The 5,551-nt window shown below is 47.1% G+C and overlaps 1 long non-coding RNA gene across 1 annotated transcript; it reads left to right on the top strand.

Annotated features, from left to right (window-relative positions):
• Positions 1–655: 655 nt before the first annotated feature.
• Positions 656–2,406, top strand: LOC122495826. Its single transcript, XR_006300616.1, has 2 exons — positions 656–1,012; positions 1,288–2,406. It is a non-coding gene; the product is annotated as an uncharacterized LOC122495826 (long non-coding RNA).
• The last annotated feature ends 3,145 nt before the right edge of the window (positions 2,407–5,551 follow it).

The following is a 5,551-nucleotide window of genomic DNA, read 5'->3' as shown; positions in this document are numbered from 1 at the left end:
CCAAGGAGAGCGGCCACAGAAGAAACCAGCCCTGCCTGGCACTTGGTGTTGGACTTCCAACGTCCAGGGTGGTGAGAACGTAATTTTGTGCTGCTTAAGTCCCCCAGCCTGTGGCGTTTTGTGACGGCAGTGCTGGCAAGGTCATACAGGCTGTGACGTCAGTGTTTCATAAAATGCGGAATAGCAAATATCACAGGGTATCATCGCATCAGGATAGCACTGTTTCGGTTGTTTCTACGTCGATCGGATTACGTGGGCTGGGCTGTGATATAAAATGCGTCACCAAAGACGGAACAGCACCGGACTTGACACCCCAAACTTCTCTCCTAATTTGGATAGCATATTAATTATTATTATTATAATGAACCTGTTCGTATTCACAGTATGTCAGTTAGTATGTATTAAGTACCTCTAAGTGCCAAAGGTTTATAAATGTGAACTCCCCTACTCTGGAAACATCCCTTCGAGGTAATTATTATTCCTATTTTACAGGTGAGGCTGAGACTTGGTTATTTAAACTGTCCAGGGTCAAACACCAAGCATTTTTCAGAGCCATGATTCTTGCCCAAAGCAGGCTATCTCAAAATAGGCTTTCCCTATTCAGCATCATTGTGCAGCTACCCATAATCCTCTGCCCAGTTACTTAGCACCCAGGCATCAGCTTCCCCTCTGCAAAGAATTCAGTGATGGAAATTAGGAAGACCTTGGACTTAATAGGCTCTGTGCATGCGATTGGCTAAGGGTACAATGGGCCTTTGATGATTGCGGTAAGAACACGGAGCGCGTCTCCAGTTGGCATGGAGCTTTTCTTCTTGTCGCTAAGGTAAACGGAGCATCGTGATGTCTGTGGGGGCGGGTAATGAGGCACAAAGGTCTGGTCCATCAGGACTGGAAGGAGGTGAGAAAATGGCCCTGACACTCCTTGTCTGAAGACACTGTGAATAGAGTCTTTGCCCACAGTATCCAGCCCTCCTGTGCAAGCAGGCTCCCGGCCAGACGCTCTTGAAAGCAGGTACATGGGCTCATTAGCAGAGAAATGGCAGTGGGTAATCGGAATATGTAAATGGCATGGGCAAACAGGGTGTTTTAACAATTAAGACCCGGAGAGAAGGAGCTTAATTTGGTAGAGAGAAAGGAACAGACTGCCCAGGGAGCCAATTACTGGAGCCAGAGGCTAGATGCTCAGCTTAGGGAACCCACAGTCAGAGCACAGAGAGGCTGGGACACTGGGTGAATTTGTTTCCACCTCTAAAATGCCAAGTGACCCACGACCCTGCTTTTTTCCAGATACCAATTCGTGGGGACGCTCTTTCCTAAATCCCTCATCCTTCCCTCGTCTCAGGGATCTGCCAGCACTTTCCTTCTGGACCTCAGCATCTCAGCTGGGCACCACAGTAGTCCCGCAGCTGTTTTCATGGAATTCGTCTCTCCTACTCTCAATCTGTCCTCTACGGAATCATCAGAAAGCCCTTTCTGAAACCACCTGGGACACATCACTCCATCCTTAAAGCACCTCAAGGTCCCCAAATTCATAAGCCTGGCATGTAGGCAAGCCTGTCCCACGGGGCCCCTGCTCCATTCACACCTTCCAGACATCTTGCCCTGGAAATTCCATGCATTGTCTTGACTTCCAGCCTTTGCATATGCTGAGCCTTCCGCCAGGAACAGCATTCTCAGACAGTACATCTCAGTAGCTAAAAGCACAGACTCCAGATAACCTTGGCCCCAATCCTGGGGCCATCAGCTCTTAGCCACGTGACCTTGAGCAGGGTACTTACGCCCTCCAAGTGTCATTTCATCATGGTTAACACAGAGGACAATAACCGTGATTCCTACCTCATAACTTTGCTGCTAGGATAGATGAGATCATCCGTATAAAGCTTAGCCCAGTGTCAGGCACACAGTAAGCACTCAATTAATCGTAAGTAAGTAAGTAACGTAAGTAACGATGATGATGGATAAACATGTACCATGAGTCAGGTCATCAAGACATGATGATGATACAGAAATGAGTAAAATTGATTTGCATTGTTGATCTCACCTTTTCAACTAAATATGGAATTAGATACTCAATTTTCTTTTTTTTTTTCCCCTCCTGTTACCCACAGAGAGCCATTCATGAAACAGGAAATCAGTAAATGCCCACTGGAAGGATTAATGAATGAATTCATTAATGGATGAAGTGAATATCTTAACCCAATACAGGTTTCCCCCGCTACCTGCAAGGAGACCTTTCCTACCAAACCTTTCCTAAGCCCAAATGGCATAAAGCAAAGAAGCAATTAATATAGAATTTTTTTTTTTAATAGCGTTTCCAGACCCTGAAGAAAACCTCTCTTTGGCTTTTCTGATACCTTAGGACACATTTTGCTAACGGATGCACAAAATAAACGGAGATGAACCACAGATGTTCCCAGATACAGTTCAGCGCCCCGGCAGTTGGAAGGCGTGATGCTGAATGCCCGGTGAAGGAGCTGGGTGGTCCTACCTTCCCCGATGGGGAGGAGTGCTGTCTCTGAAATGGCTCACGGCAGAGCGTACCTTGAAAGCTGTCACTTTCTGCCTTTTTGTTGTGGTTGCTGTTGCCGTTTTCGTAAAAGCGAAAGCCTTTTAAGATTTCTTTCAGTTAGTAAACACAGGTAGGTCTTTCGTAAATAACGTAAACTTTCGCAAAGCTGGGGATACCTGTATATTTAAAAGGAGAAGAAAAGACATGATATTAAGAAACGCCCAAAATAAATGTAAAGGTGAACGTAAGACCTGCAAATACAAGGCAGGGAAAAGAAACTCTTTCTCCAATTGAGAACAATCTAAGCGAAGTCCTTTAATTATTGCCATCTGGAGTGAAGGTGAGCGCCCTTTGGCTTGGAGCTCATTCGTTCGCCATCCCGCCTGGCTTGAGCTGCCTTCCACAGTCCTATGTCCAGACTCCTTCGAGTAATTTAGTAAATGTGCCCGGTACATCACGGGCTGTCGGTCTAGCTCAAAATGGAGTCCGAGGTAGGGAGGTTGGGAAATTATCCCACTTTATAGATAAGGAGACAGGCTGGGTATGAGTCCAACAACTTGCCCAAGGCCACGAAGCTCAAAGTCACAGAGTCAGGGCTAGAATTCGAATCAGGGTCTAAATTCCATACCGTAAGCTGCCCTCATCTTCTGGGTGCCTTTTGCCTTTCTCCTGATTCATTCCCAGAAAGCTTCCTCCCCTGCAAGGGACCGAGAGTTCATGCGCCCTAATGTAGAGTGATATGACATCCAGGAAAAGGAAAACAAAGCAAAAACATGGAGTGAGGAAAGAGGACAGCACCTTTGACGGTTGGCTGTGGTTGAGTTTTCAAGAGTAAAGAATACACAGAGGGAAGCCTTTGGCCTGGACTGTGACAAGACCCAACATTGGAGTTTGCCTGGTCTCCTCCGAAAAGGCAATGGGTGTCTGTCTCCTTAGGAGATGCAAAGACCTGTCTCACTGGCTCCTCCCAGAGGTAGATTTATAACCAGGTGCAGAGCAAGCATTTTGGGGACACTGTTACTCGGTTAGCAGCAGTTTTATGGAATCCTATGACAGTGAGGTATCCTTAAGCCCACGGATGGTGAAACCAGCAGAAGCATGATGGGCAGGAAAGACGATTTTGTATCCAGGAGATGTGTCTGTTCTACAGGAGACACATCTTCCCCCAACCACGACTGGAAGGTCCAATGTAATCAATCTGCCACCAGGTGGCTGGCTGAACCATCGGAGAAGGTGCCATCCTGGAGGCTGAGCGTTGGTCCCCTCTGTTTGCGGGTCAGGCAAAGTGCAGTAGTGTTGGCAATGGTCGCCCCCAGAATATTAACAGAGGGTACTTCTGGGCCACCAGACGACAAATCATGCTTGCTGCCTTTTTGCTCCTTGATATGTCATACTTTCTCTACAACGACTAGGCATTTCTTGTGCAACAAATAATAGAAGTAAATTTAAATGTGGTCTAAAACAGGGGCGCCTGGGTGGCTCAGTCAGTTAAGGATCTGACTCTCGGTTTGGGCTCAAGTGATGCTCTCGGTTCATGGGATAGAGCCCCGCTTGGGGCTCTGTGCTGACAGTACGGAGCTTGCTCGAGATTCTCTCCCTCCCTCCCTCTCTGTCCCTCCTCCCCCTTTGAAAATAAATAAACTTTAAAAAAATGTTCTAAAACAGTCATTTCATGTGTTTAGGGAACCAGGTGACAGGGTAGACAGGACCCCCGGTTATCTTGTGCCCGTGAACCTGAGATTCCGTCCTGCTCATTTGATTACAGAAATAGCCACTGGAATGTCATGTCTCCGTAAGCATGTTTCTGTCCATCTGGTCACTCGAGGCTGACAGCCCTGGGACGCAGGACATACAGGGGGAGGAACCGAGGCTCGGAGAAGGTCTTTTGACCTCTCTCTCATTCCCAAGAAGCCTCCCTGTCTGCAGGAGAGGAGTTCATTGGCCCTCATGCACAAGATGAACGCCAGGAAAAGCGAAAGCAAAACCAAATCAAAGGCATAGGGGAGGGGTATCAGTTGGCCAATCTGAAGACTAGGAATTGGTCGGGTTTTCAAGGTCACACACTGAGGTCGTGCAGAACTGGGACTCAAAACCGCCAGCGGAATGCCTTGTTTGTACCGTGGCCCCCAGCCTGCCTTTCTGGATTCTGTGTTCCTGAGCTCTCTCCTGGTAGCCACGCCCCGTTGGTACCTGGGGCTCTCAGGGACTTTAAGCCTCAAAGAAGATTCCTTGCAATGGAATACAGTCATTTGATTTTGGTTAGCTGGAATCCGTGCTAGAGGCTGTTGAGATTACATAGTCCCCCAGACGACACTGTGAGTGCATCCTGTTTTTCGTGACATTTCCAAACCTCCTACCTGAACAACACCGCACTGGATTATAAAACCATTGAGCAAATCAATTTCCAAACTACATGGCAGTTTCCCTATCACCGGATTTAAGTGGATCAGGGTTATGAATTTGATATTGACTTGACCTCATGCTTTATGGGAGGCACGAACACAGCCCCTGCACTTGATCTTAAAACATTAATATTTGACAGTCTGGGGCTCTCGTCAAAATAGAAGTGTCTTCATGGGCCCAAGGATCCAAATTGTGATTCTGAAAATCTGAACTTTCGACTAATTGCACCGTAACGACGTCTTCTTTCTACGGGGTCCTTGACTAGTCTCCTTTTGTGCTTATCTGGCGAGTCTTTGTGTTTTAAGTTCTGTCACAATGTTCCTTAAGTCACGGTGAATACTAAGACTCTAAGAATAAAGACTTTCACATCGGTAAAAGGCAAAACCCGAAATCTCATACACAAACACACAGCAAACGCTTGTGAGCCAGGCATTGTTCTGGGGGCTTTACCTTCCGCATTCAGTATTCATCACTGGTTCATGAGCCTACAGCACACCAGACATCCTTCTAGGCTTCAAGGGTAGGACTCTTGAGGCCCCGCTCCCGCCTGGTGAGATACTAGTGACCAAGTAAACAAAATGCAAACAGGATCGTTTTAGGCAGTGATAAAGGTAACAAAACAGGACGGGGTTGAGGGCA

Source organism: Prionailurus bengalensis, chromosome F2 (assembly GCF_016509475.1).
Source record: "Prionailurus bengalensis isolate Pbe53 chromosome F2, Fcat_Pben_1.1_paternal_pri, whole genome shotgun sequence".
NCBI classification, from domain to species: Eukaryota; Metazoa; Chordata; class Mammalia; order Carnivora; family Felidae; genus Prionailurus; species Prionailurus bengalensis.
The sequence above is the reverse complement of the archived record's forward strand: the minus strand, read 5'-3'. Positions and strand labels throughout refer to the sequence as shown.